This window comes from Monodon monoceros, unplaced genomic scaffold, assembly GCF_005190385.1.
Source record: "Monodon monoceros isolate NGI ecotype Baffin Bay Population unplaced genomic scaffold, NGI_Narwhal_1 Super_Scaffold_20, whole genome shotgun sequence".
NCBI lineage: Eukaryota > Metazoa > Chordata > Mammalia > Artiodactyla > Monodontidae > Monodon > Monodon monoceros.
Window position 1 is genome coordinate 20,092,144 of NW_021703777.1, and position 14,149 is coordinate 20,106,292.

General features: G+C 50.1%; 1 protein-coding gene across 1 annotated transcript in view; it reads left to right on the forward strand.

The window, feature by feature from the left end:
- Window positions 1-13,380: 13,380 nt before the first annotated feature.
- The window catches only part of WFS1 (wolframin ER transmembrane glycoprotein), a 28,287-nt gene continuing 27,518 nt past the window's right edge, over window positions 13,381-14,149 (forward strand). The window contains exon 1 of the mRNA XM_029235639.1: window positions 13,381-13,536. The gene's annotated coding sequence lies outside the window, so the exon portion shown is untranslated. The remainder of the gene's footprint in view (window positions 13,537-14,149) is intronic.

Consider the following 14,149-nt stretch of genomic DNA (forward strand, 5'->3'; position numbering starts at 1 on the left):
GTGGGATTTTAGTTCCCCGACTAGGAATTGAACCCAGGCCCTCGGCAGTGAGAGTGCGGAGTCCTAACCACTGGGCCACCAGGGAATTGCCAAGGCTCTTAGATTCTGCTCGTCTATCTGAAGCCCCTCAGCAAAGTCCATGGCAAGACAGTGATGCAGCCTTTGCTGGGCATGGCACAAATACCCAGTGAGCCAAAGCTCACCTGCTGGTGAGACAACTGCCTGTAACCAACGTTCCTGGGGTGATGCTGACCTGAGGCCTGACTGTCAAGCCCAGTGGGTCAGCGAAATAAGGAAATATAGGGGCGTGCTGGCCCTTCTCAGTCACGACTAGTCCTTCCTCCTTCTGAGTTGAAATCTTCCTCCCTGTCTCTTCCCCCATGTCCTGCCCTCTGGAATACCCCAGAACATATATGCTCACCCTCCCTCAGGAGACACTGGTCATCTGGTTAATTAATTGATTGATTGGTTCATTCATTCAACAAATACCATGGACTGGTTGCCAGGGATAATGGGTGTACTGGGTTGAATAGCATCATCCCCAAATTTATGCCCACTTGGAACCTCAGAATGAGACCTTTTTTGGAAATAGGGTCTTTGCAGATGTAATCAAGTTAAGTTGAGGTCATCCTGGAAGACGATGGGCCCTAATCCAATGATTTACAATCTCTTAGAAGAAGGGAGAAATTTGGGCATGGACACAGAGAGGAAAACACCACGTGAAGACACAGACAGCCAGGGAGAAGGCCACGTGGTGACAGAGGCAGGGACTGGGTGATGCCATCACGAGTCACGGGCACCAAGGACTGCCAGCCACCACCAGAAGCTGAGGTGGCGTCCTGGAACGAATCCTCCCACTGAGCCCCCAGGAAGTAACCACCCCAGCTGACACCTCGATTTTGGACTTCTGACCTCCAGAACTGTGAGAGAAGAAACTTCTGTGTTTTAAGTGCCCCCCACTCACTTTGAGGCACTTTGTTAAGGCAGATACAGTCAAGTGACTGAAACAAGCATGGCTCCTACTGTCAATCTACTTACAGGCCTAGTAAAGAAGAGAGATTAAAAAATACAGTTCACAAACAAATAGGGGACACTTAAAAGGGCCTGCAGCAGGGTCAGTAATGCGTGGGGTTGGCGGGACAAGCATGCTGTGGATAGAGCGGTCTGGGAGGAAGGAGGGCACGGGGCAGCTGCATGAGGAGTGCATCAGGGAGCGATTGTGGGTGGAAGGAATAACATGGGCAAAGGCCCTGAGGCGGGAAGAGCTTGATACCCTCGAAGAACAGAAGGGAGGCCGAGTAGGTGGGAACAGGGGAGACAGCTGTGAACTCAGGTAGGGCAGCGTCACTTAGGGAGGCCAGGGAAAGGAGCGAGTTTTTTCTTCTGTGTGCATTGGGACATCTTTGGAGGGTTTTTAAGCAGGAGAATGATATGATCAGATTGATGTCATTTTGACTGCTGTGTGGAGGATTGGAAAACATTCACTCACTCACTCATTCATGCATTCAATGACTAATAATACAAGTAAACAACCCAGAGCCATGGCCAGGCTTGCAGATGGAATGCAATGGCCAAGAGAGTGCCCTGGGGTGGTCAAGGCGGTCAGAGGATCCCACACTGGTAAGACGAGCTTCAAGCAGAGACCCACTGAGCCAGGAGAGGGCTAGGGGATGGTGCCCCCAGCAGCGGGCACAGCAGCGCAAAGGCTCCACAGCACACTCCTGCTTCCACAAGCTGTATCTTCACCGGGCTGGATGTGATGGTTCCTGCAATTTTTCTCATAATATCCTTTAAATGTTGTAATAATTTCCTGATAATGATGCTCTCAGCTTGCTATCCAAGAGCTCAGTTGTTCTGCAGGCCTTACCAATTATGTTTATCATCACAAGGTTTCATAAACACTTTATAATTCACAGAGCCCTTTTGCGGTTCTGTTCAACACACCCTCCCATGGCCCAAGGTGTGGGGAGAAGGCAGATGTTCAGATCGATCTTATTTCACCTCCAGAGAGGTCTAATTCCATCCGCTCATGCAGGATAACCGCCTGCAAGCTCCAGAGACAGGTGTAGATAAAAACCCACACCCAGGGGCAATAATGTGACGTTTCAATGGTCACTGAGTGATAACAGCCAAATATACCAGGGAGCCGTGGTCTTTTGAAGACCATAAAATCTGGCAGGCTGGTAAAGAGCTGGCTCTGGCAATGTGGACTCGGGTCCAGAGGTCCCAGCCAGGAGGGAAAGACAAGGTTTGGTCCCCCGGCTCGCTGGCCTTGAGCAAGTCTCTTAAGCTTTCTGAGCCTCAGCTACAAAAGAGGGATGTCGTTTGAGTCTCACAAGAGGCCCAGGAGGGAAGCTCTGAGTGGTTGAGAGTGAGTCAGGCTGCTGGGTGTTAAGTCCTGCCTCTGCCACCAGGACCTGCATGACCCTGGACATGTTACTTAAGGACTGTTTCCCTAACCATAAAATGGGGGGAAAGATAGCATCCGCCTTACATGGTTGTTGAGAGGATCAAATGAGATAATACTTAGTAGTGCTCAGTGAATGCTAACTAGCACTATCCTGGCTTAGAGATGAGGAAGAGAGGTAAAGTCCCTAAACGTTACTCGGGTGTTTTCCTGCTATATTTCCTTGTTGATGATGGTGGTGGTGGTGGGGGTGGTGATGGTAGTGTTCGTGGTGATGGTGGTGATGATGGTGATGATGGTGGTGGTGGTGGTGATGATGGCGGTGGTGGTGGTGGTGATGGTGGTGGTGGTGGTGATGATGGAGATGGTGGTGGTGGTGGTGATGTAGTGTTCGTGGTGATGATGGAGATGGTGGTGGGGGTGGTGGTGACAGCAAATGGGTTAGTGTGTGCTGGAATAGTTATTTCCTCAGCGCTAGGATCTATTGTTGCCGGGGATGCCTGGAGCCTCTGGGGGCCAGTGAGCACCCACAGGAGCAGCCTTGCTCTAATCTGCACAAGTGCCATTTTCTCTGTGAGCTGTGACTCGACAAAGGCTGAGAAGCCCTATTTAATTTGATGCTGTTCATATCATCCTGCCCTCTATTTGTTGCTTAGTAACACTGACTCCCTCTTCTTCCTATTTTTTTTTCTCTAAAGACAAAGTCTTCCCACTTGCCCTTTTCATTCAATTCAACAGGTTCTTTTAAAAGTTCCCTGGACAGTTGGTGAACGAGAAGATCAGAGCCTTGATCCTAACTACTGTCTCCTTAGATGAAATATTTTCCCATTTTGACAAGTGCCTTTGAGGACTGTGTGATGAGGAAAGAGCCCTGGCTGGGAGCCAAGGACTTGAAACTGAGTTCTGATTCTGCCACTGCCTCAGCCTGTGACATTGGGCTGGTCACTTAACTTCCTGGGGGGTTCCCATGCTGCGGTAGATTAAAAATGGCTGTAAATTCTTCATAACCCATCATGTTGAATGTGGGCTGGCTCCCCTGTGACTTATTTTGAATGACAGCTTGTGAACTTCTGGAGGAAATGGATGCTAGTTTCTGGGGCTGGGTCTCCAGGGATGTGCAGCACCTGCTTTTGCCCCCACCTTGGAGCCTCTCTCATGTAAGCCAGCTGCCATGTATGAGTCTGACTGCCCTCAACCACCATGCCAGGAGGTTCTTCTGCCTGGACCCACCTGCTGTGTCACTTCTCCCGGCCTTTGCATTCAGCCTGCCTTCTTCCCGGAAGGCCCTTTCCCTCCTCTTCCTACAGCAAACCTCTGCTCCTTCTTTGGCATCTAGCTCAAATGTTACCCTTTCTCCAGCTGCCACCAGGCTACCTCTGGACTCTACAGGCCCTCACGAAGATGTCTGAGCCTTATTCTGAAAATAACTCTGCTGCCCTTGGTAGGGCACATCCTGGGCCCCAGCGTCTCTCCAGGCAGAAGGTACATGCTGACATCCGGCCAGACCGTCTTCCCCTAGGCTCAGGGAACCAAGGTGTTATGTACTCGAGGATGGCAGCTTGTGGTCCCTGCATTGGGGCAGCACAAAGGCAACCTGAACTGTGGATAACAAGTGATACCATATTTTCTCCAGGAGAAAAAATTCAATTCAGTGAATTCGTGCAGCATTCCATGTACCACGAAGTAACAGTCTCAAGGCAACAGCCAAGAGAATCCCTTGTACCCAGGCTCCTTCTCCTTTCTTGTTCCAGGAGTTCTTTCGCAAGTCACAGAGCAAGTTGCAGCCAGAGTCTGACAGTTTCCATTGTATCAAAAACTTGGGGGAAACAATTATCTGTGATCACAGTAAGCCTTCTAGGTAATTTATATTTCTAACAATTATCAAAAACAATATCTCTTTTGCTAAACTGTCCAAATTGCTCCCACACATATCAAAAGTGCTTTTTCCCCCCAGCTTTCCCTGCTAGTCTCTGCGTCGACACCTATCTGTGGTATTCTGATCGCTGCTGCTAAGTGGGTGTCTGGAAAGTTTTGGGGAGGATTTTGAACTGGGTAATGTTCAGCTCCTCTTGACATTACCTAAGTGCTTTATGCCTAAGTTTTCTTCTATTGTTTCCTGCTAAAATGAGCGAGAAGTTGTCTCCCACCAGCTCTGGCTTTTGTCAAGATGACAGCGGGGACTTGGACTGAAAGCTTGTCACTTCAGAAGGGAGGGAGGAAAAGCCGCAGCCCCATGTGAAGGCACGGGAGGAAGTTGGGAGCCCACAGCCTGGGGGTGTTTGTTTAAAAGGGGTCTTTAGTGACACGTTTTATCTTCCTCAGAACCACCTGAACCCCTGCCCAGGTGAGCTTGTTGAGTTTCAGACATAGGGGCTGTGGGTCGTGTGGCACTGTAGCAGGGATTGGGGACAATCGGACCAAAGAGGTGTCACAGCATGACCTTGGGCAGACCCCTCAACTTCCCAGAGCCCCTGTCCATAACCTGGGGACAATAGCTACCTCCCAGGGTCCTTGTGTGGATTTAATGAACCACCAGGTGTAGTGACCATTTGTAAGGAGGGGTGATGATTTTGGGGGTGATGTGAGGGAACCAGGATCCACTGGTCCCACTGTGCACTGGCCCTGTGCTGCCACTTCCCCACAGGTTAGTTCACAGACCTTCCCAACAACCCGTGGGGTAGAGGGGTATCCTGAGTTGATGCTCAGGGAGGTCTGTGAGTCTCCTGTGCCAGACTTACCTAATGACCCTCCATGCTCGGTTCTCTGATGTAAGGTCAGTACCTCTTGGGAGCAGCCATGACGTCCTTCAGTAGGTGATGGACGGATAAACCGGTACATCCTCACCATGGAATACTATTCAGTGCTGAAAAGAGATGAGCTATCAGGGCATGAAAAGACATGGAGGGAACTTAAATGCATACTACTAAGTGAACGAAGCCAATCTTATAAAGGCTCCATACCACGTGATTCCAATTATATGACATTCTGGAAAAGGCAAAACTTTGGAGACAGTAAAAAGATCAGTAGTTTCTGGGGCTGGTAGGGGGAGGGATGAATAGGATTTTTAAGGGAGTGAAACTCTTCTGTACGATACTATAATGGTGGATACACGTCATCATGCATTTGTCAACCCCCATAAAATGTACAACACCGAGAGTGAACCCTCATGTAAACTATGGACTTCAAGTGATAATGATGTGATAATGCAGGTTCATTGATTATAACAAGTGTACCACTCTGGTGGGGGACGTTGATAGTGGAGGAGGCTCTGGGTGTTGGGGAGTAGGGGGTATATATTAGAAATATCTGTACTTTCTGCTCAATTTTACTATGAACCTAAAACTGCTTTAAGAAATAAAGTCTGGGGCTTCCCTGGTGGCGCAGTGGTTGAGAGTCCGCCTGCCGATGCAGGGGACACGGGTTCGTGCCCTGGTCCGGGAAGATCCCACATGCTGCGGAGCGGCTGGGCCTGTGAGCCATGGCTGCTGAGCCTGCACGTCCGGAGCCTGTGCCCCGAAATGGGAAAGGCAAAAAAAGGGGAGGCCCTGCAACCAAAAAAAAAAAAAAAAAAAAAAAAAAAAGAAAAGAAATAAAGTCTACTTTTTAGAAAGAAGAAGAACCAAAAGAAAAAAAAAGTAAAGTCGACACCTCCACCAGGGAGACTTCCCTGACTACTGTAGCCAGTGGCAATTTCTTCCCATGCTGGGAATCTGCAGACCAGCACAGCTTCTGCCCAGTTATCTCATTCCTGTTCTCTAACAGGTGGCTGGTGTTTCCAACATCTGAACCAAACCTCCAGGGCAGGGACAGGGGATGTGCCTTAGAACCTTCCACCTCTTGCTGAAGAACCCAGGGAGGAAACGCGTAGTAGGTTCCCGGCAAATATGGCAGCTGCTGCGGGGTCCAGACCTGGTGGCACAGCGCCCTGTGGCTTGTTCACCAAATCATCAGCATCCTCTGAGCTGCCCTCAGCGACGCCATGACCAGGCCCCCATTTTGGTGGCTTTCATGGTCACTCCTCTCCACCGATCCCAGGGCAGCAGGCTGAGCCCACTTCTTAGGTGAGGGACCCGAGGCTGGGGGAGGAGGTGCACCTCACCTGGTGCCACAGTGACTGTGATGGTTAAGTTTATGTGCCGACTTGACTGGACCAAGGGGTGTGCAGAGAGCTGGAAAAGCCTCATTTCCGAGTGTGTGTGTGAGAGCGCTTGAGTTAGGACTGAGTAAGGCAGATCACCCTCCCCAGTGTGGGCGGGCATCCTCAATCTGTTCGGGGCCTGAATAGAACAAAAAGGCGGATGAAGGGTGAATCCACGCAACTTCAGCTGGGCTGTCCCTCTTCTCCTGCCCTTGGCATCGGCTCAGGCCTTCTGACTTGGATTGGAACTACCACCAGCCTTCCTGGGCCTCCAGCTCTACAGAGGGCAGATTGCGGGACTTCTCAGCCTTTGTGATTACATGAGAATACCTTGTAATACATTTCTTTCTATATATCCATATATGTCCTCTCGGTTCTGTTCTTCTGGAGAACCCACCTATTGACCTAGTGGGGTAATGAGGACACAGAGGTGGGGGTTCTGGGATGTGCTTCTCCTCTGTGAGGGCATTTGTCCTTCTTCTGCTCTAAAGTTGCCTTGGCATCCTCAAGCTCTTTTTTCCAGTATGAAACTTCTCGATGTACTTGGTGACTCATCATGAAGGCCCCTAAGTGGCAGTCACTGTGCTTTCAGAGATGAGGAAATCACGACTCAGACTCATGGGGGCTCAGAACTACCCGGCAACAATGCAGTGTGTGTGGGGTGTGCATGCGGGGTGGGTGGAGGTTCAGGCCGGTGTGGGTAGGTGGGGCTGCGGGGGCCCTGATGTAGCACCCAGCCCTGGTGACACAGAGCCACGTGACCAGTGCCAAGCCCTCTGGCCGCTTCTGCTGCAATTTTAAGAATTCTTCAGAGTGGACCGTGAGCTCAGGTGTATAAAGGAACATAGGAAAGGAGGGAGCGGGAGGGGGGATGGTCAGAGAAATGGGGGATAGAGGGAGCAGGGTTTGGGAGCCCTGCTCCCAAAGGCTCTGCCACTGACCAGCTCTGTGATGTGTGATCTTGGGGAGCCACCACCTCCTTGGAGACGGAGGGAGGCCACCTGGTCGGTCATGGTGTCAGGAAGACCCATTGAGATGTAACACCAAAGAGAGTTTCCTATCTTGGAGGTGGACAAGGGCAGGTGGGACAGCCTCCAGCAGGGAGGCTGGGAAGGGGTCTGTGGGAGCACGGCTGGAAAGTGCTCCAGACCTTGCTAAATGCTGAATGCAGCTCTTCTGCTCCCAGCTATCCAGGACTCCCCATAAATCCAAACTTCTGGCTCTGTTGGCCTGGGCAGGATGGGCTCTCCAGGTGGTTCTAATACTCGTGCAGCCTGGGCTGGGGACCTGCAGCCCAGAGCAGGGCTCCTCTGACTTTACCATCTACATGAATCACAGGAGTAGCTCTTTGAAATGAAGACTCTTAACTCAGGAGGTCTGAGGTGGGATGGGTTTCTGCCTCTCTAACAGTCACCCAGGTGAAGATCACACTTGCAATCACTCGCCTTTACAGTCACGGGCCTTAAATTTCCCTGCGCATCAGAATCCCCGGGGAACCTGTTAAAATGTGGATACATGGGTGATCCTGGGGTCTCCCAGTCCTAGATGTCCAATGTGTGGCTGACATACCCCACGCGCTGTTCTGATCTCACTAGCTCAGTAGGTTACACACTCAGGACCTAGGTCGCTGAGTCTGTGGAACACTCGGCCTGGTCGTTCAAGGGCAATTTCCCAACTCTCAATACTGCTCGTTTATCATCCTGGGACCCACAAGAGGGTGATTTGGCCCCTTGATTCCTTGATTTTGATGAGTATATGTTTGAATGCCAAGGGGTTGGTTCAGTACTCTGGTTATGTTTATCCAAGGCTGCCCTTGCAAGGGTTGGAATTTCCATGCCTCACCTAAGCTCATCTGCAGGACCCCAGTGGACACCAGATGACAGCAAGACTACAGTCCCAACACAACATTAGGATTATATTAATCTCCTGTGGCTGCTGTAAAAAAATTGCCACAAACTCAGTGGCTTAAAACAACAGTTTTGGAGCCAGAAATCTGAAATCAGTATCATTGGGCTGAAATCAAGAAGAATCCACTTCCTGCCCTCTTCCAGCATAGAGGCTGCTGGCATTCCTTGGCTTGTGGCTGCATCACTCCGATCTTCAAGGCCAGCATCTTCCGGTCTCTCTTTGCTCCATCTTCACATCACCTTCTCTATGTGTGAGTCGAACCTCCCTCTGCCTCTCTCCTTTAGGGGTACTTGTGACAGTCTTTAAGGTCCACTTGGAAAATCCAGGGTAATCACCCCATTTCATGTAATTACCTCACATGTCATTTAGTCACAAGTGCAAAGACATTTTTTTCCAAATGAGGTAACATTCACAGGGTCCGGGAGGTAGAACCTGATATCTAGGGGACCATTTTTGGCCTAATACACTGATGGTCTGAAAAAGGCCCCAACTCTGCTGTCCTTCAGATGAAAACTCACGAACGTCCTTCCTCACTTTTCTCTGTACGCTTGGCATGTAGCCCAATGCCTGAAACTGGTAGGCATTGGGCTACATGCCAAGCATACAGAGAAAAGTGAGGAAGGATGTTTGCTGAGTAAATTAAAATGGACTTTAAATAGGAAAGAAGTGGGCAAGCACATGAATGCAGAATCTGAGAACAGGGAGACATCAGAGGACTGCAGATGGGACAATAGGACTGAAGTGTGGGAGGCATTTTTAGATATCCCATTAAAGGGTCTGGACGCTGTCCTTATGAAGCCATTCATTCCTTCATCCATTCATTCATTCAGTACTCAACAGCAAAGCACAGGTTTCCACTTCGTGGGGGAGTGAAGACAGGCCTCCTAGAGAGATGGCATTGAATTAGGACAAGAGCTGTGTTTTAATAAGTTCTCTTAGTATTTCCAAGTTGTTGCCCTATGAGTTTGGGTGCCATATCAGTCAGGGTTCTCTAGAGAAACAGAACCAATAGGGGATATCTCTATCTCTATCTCTATCTCTATCTATCCCTATCTCTATCTCTATCTATATATCTATACCTACATCTAGAGAGAGGTTTATTTTAAGGAACTGGCTCATGTGATCATGGGGGTTGGCAAGTCCAAAATCTTCAGGGCAGGCTGGAAACCCAGGGAAAGGTTGATGTTGCAACTTAAATCTGAAGGTCATCTGCTGGCGGAGTTCTCTCTTCCTCAGAGGACCTCAGTCATCACCTCTTAAGGCCTTCATCTGATTGGGTGAGACCCACCCACGTTATAGAGGGTCATCTGCTTTACTCAAAGTCTACTGGTATAAATGTTACTCTTGTCTAAAAAAGTATCTTCACAGCAACATCTAGACTGGTGTTTGGCCAAATCTTGGCCTTGACAAATTGACACATAAAAGTAACCATCACAGCTGCTGTATTTCATGATGCATTAAGATTTATGACTGTTGAATCTCTGTGGATTGTACCTTGCACAATTACATAATATCCCTCTTTGTTCCTGTGAATGCTTTCTGCCTTGAATCCTTTAGACAACATTAGTTTGTCATTCTTGTTATCTTTTAAATTTCAGTTTTCAAATGTAGACTATTTTGGACTTCTATTCGTCAGCATTTTTGGTGTCTGCCTTTGTAAACAGCACTTAAACTAGATTTGGATTTTATCCCAGCCTTACGGGCTTTTGATAGGAAATTCAGCCCATTCACATTTCTTATGAAAGTTGATATCCATGGTTTTAAATTTTTCATCTTTTATTAGATTTTGTTGTTATTGCTGTTATTTCCTGTGTCTCCCCCCTTTCTTAATTTTGTCTCTTTACTCATTCTCTCCACACTCCCTACCTCCGCCCATTAATTCAGAAGTTCTACTCAGCTTCTTTTTTACCAGTTGGTGCTTTACAACTACTGATACTCATAATTAAACGATACTTCCCTGTTGATGTATAAAAAGTAAATGGTAACAATGTCCCCCTCCCCAATGAGATTTTTCTCCCCATCTTCCCTGGCACCAAATCAGACCCTTGTACTTCTCCACTTCACTCCTTGCTCAACTCCTGAAGATCAATTCTAGTTTTTACTTTCAGGCTAATACAGGTTTCCCTTACAGTATGTGGCTTATGTTTCAAGAATCCCTATTTAGCAATTATTGTACAGAATCCCAGGCATATTTAGATTAAACCACATATTTTGCAAGGGTCATTGCTCACCACTATTTTCTGTGTCTTATCTCGAGATTTCTGCTGTGATTGAACTATGTCGGTGAGAGGGAAACTTCCGCGGGTCAAAGGGGCCTTCTCTGTGTCTTGCCATGTTAGATATTTTCCTTCTTCTGCCCTGACACATGAATTCCATCATAGCAGGGGAAAGGCGCGTTGATCAGACAGTCAGAATCCCTGGACATTGTCCCAAAATTGCCTAGGAATCTGGTACCACTCTGAATCTCCTTGTTTGGGTTGTGACCGCTTTTTTCTGGAATTCTGCAAGACTTTCTCATAACTTATCCTTGGAGTTGGAGACTTTATGGCATATCTTCAGCCCAGAGACATATTCTTCTAGCATTTCTTTCATTTGTTTCCCCTCCAGCTCCTTTTGGAGTGCCTGTTCTTTACATGCTGTACCGCCTGGAACTGCCAGCAAGCCTCTCATTTTCTCCCTGATGATTTTCATGTATTGTTCCTCCACATTTTAAGGCATTTATTCCACATTATCTTCCAGTGCTAATTTTTCTCACCGCGACTATTCTCTTTCTGAATTTACCTACAACTTTTAAAGTTTTTTAAATCCATGGCATATGTTAAATGTTTCTGTGCTCTGACTGAGGTTCATTTTCTCTCTTGCCTCCCCAGGAGGAATTGTTCAATCTGTCCCCTTCCCACTGTTTATGGGGTCCCTTCACAGGTTTTTTCCTTGATGGTGGTCTCCTTGATGGTGGGCAGTGACCAGCCAGTGGGGATGGATGACAAGCTGCTTATGTTCTTGTAGACAGTGACAAATGAGTTGGAAAAGTCCTGCCAAGATAATGGAGGAGGGGTCTCTGCTCCCAGCCTTGCAGGTGCGAGGAGGGCTGCTGATCCCAAGGGTGGGCTGCAGGAGCCATTCAGGTCAGCCTCCAGCCCTCCATGCTGAAGGAGAGGATGGGCAGTAAAGATGGGTGGTTAGAAAGAAAAGAAACTCATCTGATTAGTTTTCAAAGAGCCTCTAAGCTCCCAATAGATAAATGAGAAAGAGAATGCTTCTCAAAATTAAGAAATATGAAATGTCCAGCCTCTTAATTACCATGGAAATGCAAATTGCAATTGCAAAGGGACCATTTTTCATTTGCCATAGTAGGCAAGGCTAAAAAATAAAGTAATTCTCCAAGGCAGTGTGTACCCCTCGGAAGTAAACTGGAGGAAACTTTGAGAAACTTGTTTTGGTAAAATGTATCTATAGATCTGAAGAAGCCTATCAGGATCCAGTGATTCTGCTTCTAGGACTTTGCTCTAGTGCACACACACATATACCAACACATGCAGTGTGATCACAGTAACTTCTGGAAACCCTTTCTTAAATATGCATAAACCCCAAAATGTAAACAGTAATAGCCTTTGAGTGATTTTTTTCTTCTTTCTACTTTGTGTTAATTCTCCAAATTTTCTGTAATTAGTATACTGCAAGGGGGAAAGAGTTCTGTGTGATTTTGGACAAATACCCGTCTATGTCTGAGCCCCAGTCTTCTCATCGATAGAAATGCGCCCAATGTCACCTGCCTCACGGTGATATTGGGGATGAAATGAAAAACCTTGAGGTGTGAAAACCCCCAAACTGAGCCTGGGGCAGAGTGGGTGCTGCTCGACGCCTGTTCCCTTCCTTCCTCTGTGAGCCTCACCGGGTCAGACACGAAGATGGGGATCGGATGGAGGGGGCAGCTGGAGGATAAAGTGAGGTGCCTGATGTAAGTCTCGTGGCTTTAACAAAAGTCCCCGAGGTAGTGTGTTCAGTGGATAGAACTCATCTCCCAAACCATCTGGAAACTTTGCTCCCGAAATATTGCTCACATATTCCCGGCAGCCATTCTGAGCAGCAGTTTCTGCAATGATAACCCAGAACAGGCATCTCAGGTTGGCTGTGAGGACCAGACAGCAGACACAGCCCAGGAGGCGCCCCGCACCGCTAACCGGTGCTTCACAGCCCCAAGGCCTGTCTCAGGTATAGACCTTTGCCCCTATCTGCAAACCACACCTCTCAGACCCCAGGGCAGAACCGAAAGGAGGGTTTCCAAACTGCCTTAGCCTCGCGCCACACATTTACCTTGTGAAAGCATGCTACGTTGCACTTCATGCACTTAAAGCAGCCCTTGGTTACAGGTACACATTTAAATGGGCCACATCTTCCTATCCCTGTTCCTCTGTTAGGGGAGCCCTCTCCATCTTTGGTGAGGCCGAAATTAAGGCGTCTGGTGCATAGTAGGCGCTCAACGTGTTAGTTAATATTGCAATAACAATGGTAATGAATCTGAAGTTGGGGACGCTGGGGCCAGGGTAGTGAGTGAAAGGTGGTCCGAGTCTCGTCCGAGGGTCCAACCACCTGTTACTCACCGAGTGCACGTCTTTCCCAGTGACCTGACGGTCTGTGGGCGTGGAGTGGCAGGGCCGGGTCTGTGCCAGGGCCCGAGTCCACTCGGAAACTTTCGCTGTGGGCGGGTCCGACCCGCCCACCCGGCCATCTCTTCTCTGAGGCCCTGTGGGCCAGTGGGCAGCTGTCAGGCGAGGCGCTCTGTGATTGGCAGAGGAGAGCAGTGATTGGCAGGCATGCCGGCCGCTCAGCGGGCCGAGTCGGCGCCGCGTCCTCCTGGCCGCGTCGAGAGTGGAGGGCAGCCTGCGGCCCCGCCCCAGGCCCCGCCCCTCCCCTGCCCTCGTTGTGGGCAGAGCTCTCCGGCTGCCACTGTAAGCGGCGCCGCCCGCTCGGTCGCGGTTGCTTCCCTTTGGCCCCGGGCCGTCCAGCTCCTCTCGAGCAACTTTGCAGCGAGCTCTGAAGCCCAAGGGCGTCGCGGCGCCGCGTGAGGCCTACTAGCGGGCCGGTGAGTACTTCACGGCAAGGGGCGGTCGCAGGGTGGGCTGGAAAGAGAACCGGGAGCACCCGGAGTTGCAGCCCGCCTCGGCCTCAGTTTCCCCATCTGAGCGGACGGGCGGCTGGTACTAGTGTCCCCTGCAAGTTCCCCAGAAGTTGGAGGGCCGGGGTCCCGTCCTCTCCGCGACGCTCACGGTAACCCCTGCCCGGGCCTCGATCGCGTCTTCCGGGGTGCGCGCCCCCTCGTCCCCAGTCCGGGCACCCCGGGCATCGCGGGGCACTGCGCGCTCCGAGCACCGTCACGCCCGCGAGCCTGGCTTAGAAACCACACTGCCGGCGGGAAAACCGGCCTCAGAGGCAGGCGGCTTGTGGCGCTGGGGACCCGGCGAGTGGAAGGGGGCGCGCCTGCCCTGCGTCCCACAGCACCTGTACCGAGTTGCCCAGTCATGGCCCTTCCTCCGCGGCCGTCGGCTGGCTCTCTGGGACTCCGGGCCGCCCTCAGTGCCCCCGGGGCCGCTGGAAGGCGCCTGGGCCTCATCATAGGGGCTGCTGGGTGTGTGTGTGTGTGTGTGTGTGTGTGCGCGCGCGCGCGCGCGCGCGCGTGCTGGGGGTTCACTCCCCAA